General features: G+C 42.4%; 1 long non-coding RNA gene across 1 annotated transcript; it reads right to left on the bottom strand.

The window, feature by feature from the left end:
* Positions 1-659: 659 nt before the first annotated feature.
* On the bottom strand, positions 660-12,849 carry LOC123343356. Its single transcript, XR_006572214.1, has 5 exons — positions 12,502-12,849; positions 10,983-11,032; positions 9,731-9,814; positions 2,016-2,137; positions 660-716 (listed from the first exon to the last, which is right to left on the bottom strand). It is a non-coding gene; the product is annotated as an uncharacterized LOC123343356 (long non-coding RNA).
* Between the last annotated feature and the right edge of the window lie 336 nt (positions 12,850-13,185).

Here is a 13,185-nt window from a genome sequence, read left to right as displayed (position 1 = left end):
TCTGTCCTTGGCCAGTGTATTTCAGTATTAGTAATAAATCTACTGTAATACATAATGTATTGTTTAAGTTGATATATCAGAGCATAATTAAATGATTTACTAATTAAACTGAACTTCCTGACCAAACACACAGAAGACTGAATTCAACAACATGAATTAGTGAGTGAAACACTCAAAACACTTTCCTTTTTGAGATTCAGTGTGTTGCACCAAGCAAACCAATTGTGAAACAAATGAATCCATTTCAACCCGGACTTAGAATGGTTTGTACAGCCTCATGTAATATTGGGCAAGTCACTTAATTCCTCTGAACCTCAATTTCCCCACCTGAAGCATAGGTATAATGCCTAGCTCAAAAGCGTGTTGTGAAGCTTAGAACAGTAATGTTTGCAAAGTGCTCTGAGGTTCTTGGGTAATGGTGCTATAGAAGCACAACTGATTATATAATTAAATATGTAGTGACGTATAACAACTTCAATATCTGTAGAATATAGGAGATATTTCTTTAGCAGACTCTGTATGATTTGCAGCCACTAAGCAACATATTGAAACCATCATTTTGAAATTAGTGATAGGTAGTGGAGTAAACTAAACATTTCTTTCAAGACAGCAGGTATAGAATCTATCATTGATGGTAACAGACCTGATCGAACTGGAGGAGAAAGTGGGAAACGATGAATAATAAAGCTTCATTCCTCACAATGGGTTTTAATAGTCTGTAAACAGGAATTAAAGTTAAGAGAATCAGTTGTATAAATATTTTCCTTTATAATTATATGTTGCGTTGAACCTTTAGTTTGCTTGAGGTTAAATACCTCACAACAATGCCTGTGACCTATCTGACATATCTGGTTGCGATTTCATCTGATAAACACTCTCTACTTGTTTATCCTATATAATGTCACATTTTTTGGCTTTCCCACATCTATTTAGCATAGGTATAGACTCTGAGGCTGCAAACACTTGGGCACATGCACATACTTTCAATACAAGACTATTCCGAATGTAAAATTATGCATGTGCAAAAGTGTTTGCAGGATTGGAACCATAATTAGTAAACAGCCCATAGATGTAGAGGAGTCTTTGTTTTAAAAACTCATCCAAAAAAGCAATGGAAATAAATTACACTTACAGTAAAGCAAGGTCCTGCTTCAGCCCCAATAAAAGTCAGTAGCAAACCAACCATTGATTTTAATAGGAGCAGGACTGGGTCTCAATGTAAAGTCCATTGATCTGATTCTGATCTTACACTAGGGTAGAACCATGGACACATTCTGTAAGAATGTTGCTAATACACAACTATTCATTCCAACTTGTGGGCGACATAGAACTTTAGATCCTAAGGTTTTCCTCCTATCATACCAGGCAAGATGTTACGATATTTCCTAACACTGGCAACATAGGATTCTCCAGAAATAAAAAAACAAACAAATGTAACTTGTCATCTGTATCTGGACTTTTGTCCATATTTTTAAAGATATTTATGTGTTGCTTTGCTCAGCATTGCAACATTTATGTAACTTAAATGGCTAAATCCCATTTTCAAAAGGACTTCAGAAGAGCCTAAGTCTGATTGAAAGTCAAGTACCCATCGCACTGAATGCTAAGTCTCTCAGAACACATTGTCATACTAGTTTGGGAAGTTTCACGAAAATCCAGGATCAAAGAAAAGAATTCAGGTATTCTGATTGACAAAACTAGCTATTTTAATCCCTGGGCCATGTGCCAATTCAAAAATCCAGCTCACTGAGGGGTGAAAGTGGCCAGGCCATTTTTAAAGGATGGTCCAGGAAATATTAAATCCGCCTTGTCCTGATGTATAGACTTGGAAGATGGACTAGATAATTTGCTAGATTTTTTTTTTACAAGACTAGTCTATAATCATAAAACACTGTAAACAGGTGCTTTTTCATTGTATGGACCTCTCCATGAAAGAAAGATAATTATCATAGACCATTTCCTCTTCAAGCACCCCAATTCTTTACTGAGTGTAAACAATTCATTTTGCAGCTCACCAGGAAGGGCTGGTCCATAGACCACAGCTTAAGAAAGATCCAGTTCTACAAATTACAAAGCTTTCACTGTCACCTCTTCTTTTGGAATCCTTGGTGGGTACTTGTGCTTAAATGTAGTCTTCCTAAATGAATGATTAAACAGCATCACATACATTAATTATTCCATCAAACGTTTTACCTTGTCTAGCTATGCAGGTTAGGATCATCGCTCAGGCCTCCTATTTGCATCTACCCTAATGATAGGGTGGATAAGTCTTATGGCAAGGAAGCAGGAAGCCATTAGTCATATTTGTGGGTTTTTTTTGTACTATAGGTAGTGAGTAGATTTGTACATAATACACTGAATCACTGAAAACTACAATTCTTGTAAACCAGATTCTCCATTTTGCAGAACTGTGCTTGTCACAGTGCTGAAGGGGAAAACAAATGGGGTTTTAGCCAGCAAGGCTGGTCTCCTGGTACAGAATGGAGTGGCTCAGAGGCAGTTCTAAATTGTGCCAGCTGCCAAAAGACTTTGGAGGCTATTCTGGCAGCTGGAGATCACCAGCACACAGGGACACTCCAGCCAACTCCCCAGGATGCCTCTGGGATGACACTGCTATGCATTGCCTTTTTAACATGGACTGTCCTTATAAGCACCATCTAGGCCACAGATATCACTAACTGACAGGTAATTAGAATGGGAAAGGAATAGCCATTGCTTCCCTCTTTACAGTAATTTTATTATTCTTTTTTTAGATGAATTGCAATAGTAACACAAAAGTATTAACTTGCATTCTTTTGTAGAAGAAGCTTGCAAACAAAAGCTCCTTCCTAAATATACAACCTGTTAGTTATCTTCCTAAATCTTGTTAATACTTAATGAAAATAGCCTAAAGACAGACAACATATTTGATAGCAGCAGTATTTATAATTGACATAGTATTTTTTATTTTTAAGAGTGAGAAATTCAAAGTCAGAGAGATAAAGACTGAAACAACAAATAGCCATTTACCGTCTGCTAGCTTTAATGAAGTCAGCCACAGTCAGAGCTGGAAGAGTGGCAGGCAGATACTGATGTGCAAAACTGTGAAGTGCTCTTTGAAGACTCGGGCAGCTAAGTATGAGAACTGAGAACTCAGTAATATAGAGAAAGAGCTAATGAGTAGATTGGCTATATTAGTGGAACCACCCCTGTCTCTAAAGGATTACAAATAATGATGCCCCAAGCGAAGGAAGGAGTGGAGAGTAGAGAGGGGGTTTAATTCTTGAGATGACATGACTGACTAGACCCTAGAAAAAAACAAGCAGAGATAACATGACTGAGCAGACCTGAAGCAAGGCTGACAGCCACAGCTCAGTCCAGAGGAAGATGAGAAGCTGTACAGCACAGATGATCACCAGTCACCATCAAATACAGAACATGGTCTGGTCTCTTACAAAGTCAGAGACTAGAAAGAGACTATTTCTGACATATTCACACCCATAAACTAACATAACATCAAGCAGTTCCAGAACCTGCCTTGCTGAAGTTGTATGCTGTGAAGACCTAAGGCCTTAATCTTGCAAGCTGCACTTCTGGGGAGCCCCATCACCTTCAGTGGGGTTCTGAATGAACACATGGTTTCACCCACATTGAGCAGCTTGCAAAATCAGTGCCAATGATACCAGCACTGAAGCTGCTGTTGTCTGATACCTGTAAGAGCATCCTGCCACCAAAATGAGGTTAACATTGTTACCCTCATAGGCACAGAAATAGCCATTACATGCGTCTGACAAAGCGGGTATTCACCCACGAAAGCTTATGCTCCAATACATCTGTTAGTCTTTAAGGTGCCACAGGATTCTTTGTTAAATTAAGATGAATATTTGCTGACATATCATTGTTTCCTTTAGAGTAGCAGCCGTGTTAGTCTGTATCCGCAAAAAGAACAGGAGTACTTGTGGCACCCTAGAGACTAACACATTTATTTGAGCATAAGCTTTCGTGGGCTACAGCCCACTTCTTCGGATGCTCATGCTTATGTTCAAAAAAATTTGTTGGTCTCTAAGGTGCCACAAGTACTCCTATTGTTTCCTTTAGTAATTCTATACAAGCTTATTTACTTCTCTGTTGCTTTATGCTGTGCTTGAATCATTGGTGAAAAATTTTACTGCTCCTATAAAAAGGGATGTGAGTGGTTACCATGGAATGCAGGGTATGGAGCTGCTGTTCAACCACAAACATTAATGATGGGTTATGTGTTGTCTCTCACTATTTAGCTAGTAGTAAGAAAAAGGGACTTGGTTTACAAACAGCACTTATGAAGTCAAATTCTTTATCATAAAAGTGCACGAGTACAAACAGGCTTTAAATGTAGTGAGACAGCCTTCTGAGACGTTCCTTTAAATTTTAATTTAATTTAAATTTATTGGACTTTTAGTCCCTAAATCAACCTTATAAATAAAAAGCCATGCCTTGAATTAGACCAGAAACAAACTGATAGCCAGTGCAGTCTAAAGACCACAGCTGAATTACGCCCCAAACAGGAGCCGCCTCTAAAGGCCAGATTTTACTGCATTGTTCCTGTCGAGTAGTCCCTTACACTACAAGAAGTTCCATTCAAACCAATGGGGCTAAGTACAGAGGCCCCAAATCAGCAGTCCATCTCTATTCAGAAAAACTCTTTAGCACATACTTAACTTCAGGCATGTGCCTAAGCCTCAATGAAGTCAGTGGGATTTAACATGAGCCTAAAGTTAAGAACATCCTTTAGTGTTTTCCTGAATCAAGGTAAGAATAAGGTAATACTGGAGGTTAAGTGGGAACATCAGAATCTAGCTGAGTAAGCACGCAGCCATGATCTGCACTAATTTAAACTTCTGAGTGATCTTCAAGCATGTAGAATGCATTATTTCCAAGAAAGGCATTTTCCAAAAGTAATAAAAACCTTGTCTGGTTTGTACTTGTATTTGATGTTATCATTTGCAGTAAAACTCCTGAACAACTGTTTAAGACACACATGTAGAAAAATGTATTTTTGGAGGTGTGTGTGTGTGTAAAAGTTATGGGGAGAAAATGAATGATAAATCCCAATGTTTTCTCTTTGCAGGTCAAAATATATCCAGTCAATAAAATCCTGATCATTAAACATTTTGCATTGCTTAGTCATAGGGAACAGTAATGCCCTGGAGGGGACAAATTGCTGTAAGCGGTAAAGAAAACTAAACAAAATACGCTTGAATTACAGCTAGCCTGTCACTGAATGCTGAAGAGTGATTTTAATTGCTTCCTCCAAACATAGTGTTCCAATTCAAGCAATCACTTTCAGACTCTGGAGAGTAAATGTTTACAGTGTGATGTAGGGAGCTGTTTGCAGAAATATCGTTGTCGTTTGTATATGGCATGTCCACTCATTACTGTTAACAAAATGTGACATTTTACTCTCTTTTTAATCACTCTTTTACGCTTGGTACAAGAATCTTAAATTGCACCTGTTTAATGCACAGTGCCTTCTTTTTTTATGAATGAATATATGATCAGTAGTCAAATAGCAACCAAATCCTTTTTCCTGCAATAATTTTTTCCTCAGAGAAGCATCCTCCATTGTCACACACTGTCATGGACATAGATTTATGTCACTGATGCCACCCTTTGTATATTCCATTTTTTAATTTTGTGAAATTTCAAAGAAAAACCTTGTTCATTACATTATACTGGACACTAATGTGTTCTTTTTATTCATAATGTGTATTTTTAAATTAATAAGCAGTATCTTACATGCTTAGATATCATTCCAGAATATTCTGTAACTTCTATTTTTTGTACCATCTGCTACTTCTGTCCCTTCTTTTATTTATTTTCATGGTTTCTAGAGCACTGTTGCCAGCACAACTAGTCACTTATTTACAACATTTTCAAACACATTAACTAAAGCTACTCGTGGTGGTAGCATTCATATAAACCACTGCTTCAGCAGTCAGAATAGTAGCAACCATATTTTAACAGAAAGGAAAATCAACCCAAAGCTATACCAAATAAATGCAACTTGCCTGATATTCTGAAGACTGCTAGTACTGTGCTTTGGCAGACGACCAAAGGGAGTGAATTCCAACATCAAAGACTTTTAACTGAGAAAGCCCTGCTGGAGGACCTGGAAGGTACAGTATTGGGAGCTGACAGCAAGAGCCTTGCAGCTGATATGAACAGCCACAAAGAGTATAGGACTTAGAGACAGTCTCAGGTAATCAATTTCACTCCAATCTGATCATTAAACACTTTTCACCCAACAACACCTTGAACTGCACACAGAAGCAAACAAGGAGCCAGTGCAGACACATTAGTATAGGGTTAATAGGTGTTTGGAGAGGTCTACTCAATTCAGGCAAACTATTGTATTTTGCACTAGTTGAAGCTTCTGAATGGTCTTCCTATTGAGTGTATCACAGTAGTCTATCCTGGTGGTGACAAACTTGAATATGCCCATTATAAGGTCTGTTTTAGACAAGAATGATTGCAGCCTACCATCTAACTATAAATGAAAGGTCCAATGTGTCATCACTGCCATCTAAGAATCCAGGAGGAACAACAGATCCGGTAAGACCACACGGTTTTGACTAATTTTAGAAAAAGGTGGGAATATACCAAGGTTGGCCAAACTTATTTACCCTCGGAGCCGCATACGACAATCTTCAGAAGTTCGAGAACCTGGGCACACTTGCCGGGGCTCAGGGCTTCTGCCCCGTGGGAAGCACCTGCTGGGCTCGGGGCTTGTTCAGTCCCACTCCTGCTGAAGCCCCAAGCCTCAGCAGACACGTCTGGCGGGGCTGAAGCCCTGAGAGCCCCTGTCCCTGCTGGGCAGAATCCCCTGCCCCCCAACCCTGCTGCAAGGCAGAGGTCCCGAACTTCCACCCTCCTCAAGTCTGGTAGATGGAGAATGGGGCCAGATGTGGGGGGCTCAGCGAGCCACACTTTAACTGTAAAAGAACCTCAAATGGCTCGTGGGCCACAGTTTGGCCACCCCTGGAATATACGTTCAGCTGATGGTACAAGCTTTACCTCTACTAATCCTATTGCTGGATTCTGATTTAATTCTGCAACTGAATCCATGTGAGTATGTACCTGCACAGAGCCCCATTGATTTCAGTGGGGATTTGCACAGGTTTAGGGGTCTACCCATGCTGTCAGCTGCAGGGGCAGAGTCTTGATAACACATAAGCAAAGTTTGGGGGTGAAATGGATGCAAGAGAGGGTGAGTGAGCTGTGAACTTGTCATGCATCTTGCTAGTTCCATGATTTTTTGTTCAGTTTTATTTCTTTGTTTTTCACTCACCCCCTGTTACCTCTATTGTTAACACTTCTTTGAGTAGGGTCCTAAGCTGTTTGGCAGAAGTGTATTTCAGGGAGGAAAAGATAGAGACATAGTGACCTCAGTCAGAGATGAGGCTCCAGGGATACGGGCTGAATGGAATAAAGCCCATTGGTAAGATGGGGAGAAGGATATGAAGAAGGTAGATGGAGGGACGTGAGATATGAAAAGAGGTAAGAACAGAGAGGTGTGCAGATTATGTTCTAGAGAGCAACAGTTGATAAGAAGAATGTGCCTAGCCCTGAATAAGCACATTGGGCAGGAGGCCTGGTGAGCATGAGGAACTTTTCCACCCCTCTTGTTTCCCCCATACAGGGGCTAGGCATATTCTTGGTCCTCATGCTCCAGGTGTCAATGGACTAGGAGACTTACTGCTGATAGCAAAATCCATAAAGTTAGACAAGGACAGAGCCATAGCACTACTGCCTCCGCACATGGGCCAGCACAGTAAGGAGTTTCATAGCTCCCCAGCACTACTAAGCTCTGTCTACACTAGCGTAGTTCACAGAAAAACTCACATTAGAATGGGAACCCTAATACAGAAAGGGTTCCAGCAGCCTCTGGTGCTTTTTACCATCATGTTAAATAAACTTACTAAAATCTTTAAGTAATCTGGACAGAGGATCTTATTCTACATGAAGTCTCACGCTGACACTAAGACTTCTTCTGAATCAGTGGTAGAACTGGTGGGAATTATTTTGTAAAATTCCCTAGCATAGATAGGGCTCTAGGTTGCAGCATCTCTGCTACAGCCTCAGTGCTTCTAGATACTGCCACCAATGTGGGCAATGGCTCAAAAGCACATACTATCCCCAAATACTTTTTATGTTATTATTTTTCCAGGAAATATATTTCAATATCCCTTTAATCTAGTTTATGTTACAATTACACACATACTAATAATTAAAACACTTTCTCCTTTTGCACCTTTGCAATGTTATTGTTACAACAAACTGTTAATTGGAGACAGTTTGGATATGCCACAGTGTATTTTATATCTTCTGCTCATTGGAGAAGTCCTTTCTATTGTGTGTGAACTGCAAATTGTTTTAGTTATTAATCTGTAGTTTAAAAATCCAAAACCATTTCAACAGTTGCATTTCTTCACTTAGGCTATAACTGAGAAAACAACTTTATCTGTTTGTTAAATAAAGCCTGAGAGCTTTTAGAACTGTTGATCCAATAAACAATTTATCTAGGAAGATTATAATGTGTCTACAGTTTATTTGTGTTTATTCCTGTGCCTGTTCGGAGAAAGCTTTGTAGAATTAAAAGAGCTTTCAAAACAAAGGACAGCATTTTAAAATTTCCTCTGCATAATCTACATGTAGGTATTAAACAGAAACTCCAAAAGATTTTTTTTTTCATGTGAAGAAATATCTACATGATGGTATCAGTTTTGGTTTAATTAAAAGGAAATGGCCCAATCAACCCTTCCTATGGGAAAACCCACATGATGGAGTAAAGGGGAGGAAATATCTGGATTATTAATTTGGAGGGTGGAGTTTGCTCATAAATATACATATGCCAGGTGATCTGTGGGAGGCGGGGCCAACTGCAAGGAGGGCCTATATCTCTGCACTGGCTCTGGGCCCCGGTAAATACAGACACATGATCCAGGAACAGAAACTAGGCTTTCTGAATCCAAATTTCATACTCTACCACAAAACTGGGGGGGGGGGTCATCTGTGCAGTAAAGGTGCAGAAGAAACAACAAGGATATTGTTTTCAATCTTACAATATAATGCACCATTTGTAATGTGTATGGAGTCATTCTTGTTATTTGTATTCTTTATATTGTATTTTTATTGTATTTGTGTTTTTGTATTTTAATTCATCCAGCTTTCATCATGGGAAACTCAGGAAAGAAAAAAAGCACGAACAAAACTCTGGTTTAGTAGTGTTTTCCTGACCTGGTTCATTGGCATCAAATGTATTTGAAAGATCATAGCAATTTAATAGAAAAATATTTAGGGCTCAGTTCTGCCTCTCAAACACAGAAACATTGAATACTAGATCAGAACCACCCTCCTTTGAGGACAGTATCCTCTCTCTGACAGTGGTCAGAATTAGATGCTGCAGAGGTGAGAGTGTTAGAAACCAGATATGGGATAATCTGCCTTTCACACAGGTCTCACCTGGCGTCATATAGCTAGAGATTGGTTTAAACACTGAAGCACAAGGTTTAATATCTCTTGAGTAATGTCTTACTCCACAGGTACTCCCCATGAAATCAATGGGACTACTCAAAGAGTAAAGTACTATTCTTTGTGAGTAAAGGATGCAGAATCAAGCCTTTAGTAAATAGGCCTAATCATCAACTAAATATTGGTTATTTTTTTATATATATTTATTTAATATATCATAATAGTAACAAAGAAATTTTACCAGCTGATGAAGTACAGTACAATGAAGGCACTTAGGCTTTGTAATATGGGCATTCCCAAAACTTCCTCTGCCTTTGAGCCCAACCTGAGAGAAAGATTTGGTGCATTTTCTAGTTAGTAAACACTGTGGGAAAACTACTAAACTAATTTCAGGATGTACAATATCCCCATAAAAATAGTAATTGTAGTCCTTTTTTATGTGCAGGTGTATTACTTTTTCCAAGGCGAGTGTTCTTTTTATACAAAGAATAAACTGTGATTCATTGATAAAAAATGTAGCCACGTCTTTAATAGAGAAATACTTTGAACAGGATCACAGGCGTGACCATACCAGAATGGATTACTGGTCCATAGAGTTTGGTATCTTGCCTCCAGCAATGACCTATATACACCTCTACCCCGATATAACATGACCCGATATAACACGAATTTGGATATAACATGGTAAAGCAGCGCTTAGGGAAGGGGGGGCTGTGCACTCTGGCGGATCAAAGCAAGTTCGATATAACGTGGTTTCACCTATAACGCGGTAAGATTTTTTGGCTCCCGAGGACAGCGTTATATCGGGGTAGAGGTGTACCTAATATTTCTGGGGAAGAAAACCCTCTCCCATAAATTCACCAGGCCAATTTTGCAATGCACAGGGGTTCTCAAACTTCATTGCACCACAACCCCATTCTGATGACAAAAATTACTACATGTCCACAGGAGGGGGGACCAAAGCCTGAACCCACCCAAGCTCAAACCTGCCCGAGCACCGCGGCTCAGGTGGGGGGCCAAAGCCCAAGTCCCCCCGCCAGTCCTGCTGCCCTGGGCAGGGGGAGGTCGAAGCCCAAGGGTGTCAGCCCCAGGAGGGGCCTGTAGCTTGAACCCCGCCGCCCCGGGCTGAAGCCGAAGCCTGAGCCCCGCTACCCAGGGCTGAAGACAAAGCTTGATCCCACAGTCCTGTGGTGCTTGGGCTTTGGCCCTGGGTCCCAGCAAGTCTAACGCCAGCTCTGGTGACCCCATTAAAATGGGGTCATGACACATTTGGGGTCATGACCCATTTTCGGGTCCCATCCCACAGTTTGAAAACTGCTGCTCTACAACGGGAAGATAAATCTCCCACATGGTGCCATCAGGAGCAATCACCATGAACTGTAAAACATTTGCATGACATCCTAGCCAGAAAAACTGCATATTGTAAATGTTTATTTAAATATCTACCATTTAAAAAGTCTACAAAATTATTTGTTTCTGTAATTTCTGCTCACGGTGAATGCTTCAGGTTGCCCATATAGTACGGAAAGAAGTACAGCGAAACCTGTAGTAGAGACCATCTTTACTGGGCTATCTCTGGTCTTAAAATATCCCCCTAAACCAGTGTTTTTCAAAGTTGGGATTGGGTCACGGACTCACGGCAGGTAAGATACTGGGTTGCTCTGGTCAGCACTGCTGACCGGGACGTTAAAAGTCCCGTTAGTGATGCTGCCCAGCTAAGGCAGGCTAGTGCCTACCTGCTCTGATACCGCGCTGCTCCCCAGAAGTGGCCAGCAGTGGGTCCGGCTTCTAGGCAGGGGAACCACAGGGCTCTGCACACTTCCCCCGCCCCGAGCATTGGCTCCGAACTCCCATTGGCCAATGGGAACTGGGGAGGGCGGTGCCTGTGGGTGAGAGCCATACAGAGCTGCTTGTGCACCTCCACCTAGGAGCTGGACCTGCTGCTGGCCGCTTCAGGCGCAGCGCAGGCCATGGTGCCAGGACAACCGGGAAGCCTGCCTCCCTCTGCACGGCGGCTGCGCCACTGACCGGGAGCCACCAGAGGTAAATCCGCCTGCCCAACCCCACACCCCAATCCCCTGCCACAGCCCTGAGCCCCCGCAAACCCAGAACCTCTTCCTGCACCCCAAACCCCTCATTCCCGTTCCCACCCCAGAGCCTGCACCCCCAGCCCAGAGCTGTGACCCCCTCCTGCACCCCAACCCCCTGCCACAGCCTTGAGCCCCCCCCAAACCCAGAGTCCCTCCTGCACTCCAAACCCCTCATCCCTGGCCACACCCTCGAGCCTGCACCCCCAGCCCAGAGCTCTGACCCCCTCCTACACCCCAGTCCCCTGCCCCAGCCCAGAGCCCCCCCACACCCTGAACCCATTTCCAGCCCCACCCACAGCCCTCACCCCCACCCTCTTCCCCAGCTCTGAGTCCCTCCCACACCCCAAACCCCTCATCCCCAGCTCCATTGGGTCACAGGCATCAACAATTTTCTTCAACTGGGTCTCCAGAAAAAAAGTTTGAAAACCATTGACCTCAACTATCTGTGAATGTACTGAGTACAGTTCTGCTCCATATTTATTAGACAATTACAGCAACTGTGTTAAGCAACCAATTTTTTGTTGGTCCCCTGCTTCATACTCCAGAGGAGCTTTGACTATATATGCACTTTGAAAGCTCGGACTCACGGTACTGCCAACCCTTGTGATTTTAGCATGGGTCTTACATTTGGTGTTTTCTCTTAAGTCCCAATTTCTTGAGTCATGTGATTACGTGATCTCAGCTTGATTTTTAAAGTAAATTTTTAGACCTCGTGGTTCAGAAAACCTTGAGAACCCTAAAGGCTTAAAACCCCAAAGGAAAATAAGAACCCAACTTTTTTTTTAATTGATGATTTTTCTAAACCAATCTCATGATTGTGTTGGGGTTGGCAATACTGGACTCATGAGATCTGACTTACATATTTATATATATATATATATCAGCATAGTAGCAGAACTTTTTCCTTTTTCTCTTCCTTTACCTTGTTACTTAATATTAGTGTCCCCTCTTAATAAATGTGAGTTACAGCAAAGGCTTCCTAACCTCAAACGCCAGTAGGTTTTCAAGCGGGGGAAACCAGCAATCAATACACGAGACAGGTTGTTAAAGTGCTGCCTGCTTACGTCCTTCAGGAGTCTAGGCGGGGGACGGGACAAAGCCTTGAGCCTGACCCGTCCCGAGCCATCACCTGCTTCATGCTGAGTCAGGGTGTGTTGTGTATCCGCGTTACTCTGCGAAGCAGGGTTACAACATTGTAAGACGTGAAGGTTTGTCCCTCGGGCGGGGACACAGATCCTGGCTGGAGCCTGTGGGGCGCGACACCCGCTCCCTACACCTGCTCTCCAGCCCCTCCTCGTCCGCCCCGCGCGCCACCCACAGCGCAACTCCCCTCCACAACCGGCTAACGTCCCGCCGCATCGCTCCTTTATCCCTCCGTGCCCCCGGCCATAGGCAGGGGCGGGTCTTTTTTCGCCCCCCTGCGCAGTCCCTGGCCATTCCCCTCCTCCGATTTGCCCCTTTTTAGCCCCTGTAAAAAGCAGGCAGCAGAATCTTCCACTAATGACAGGGCTTCAGCAGCGGTTACTGAGCATGCGCAGTTCCTGTGCCCATGCTCCCTACGCCATAAGCAGCACATTCCCGGAGGGAGCCGTTCGCCGCACTACAC

This window comes from Mauremys mutica, chromosome 10 (assembly GCF_020497125.1).
Source record: "Mauremys mutica isolate MM-2020 ecotype Southern chromosome 10, ASM2049712v1, whole genome shotgun sequence".
In the NCBI taxonomy this organism is placed as follows: Eukaryota; Metazoa; Chordata; order Testudines; family Geoemydidae; genus Mauremys; species Mauremys mutica.
The sequence above is the reverse complement of the archived record's forward strand: the minus strand, read 5'-3'. Positions and strand labels throughout refer to the sequence as shown.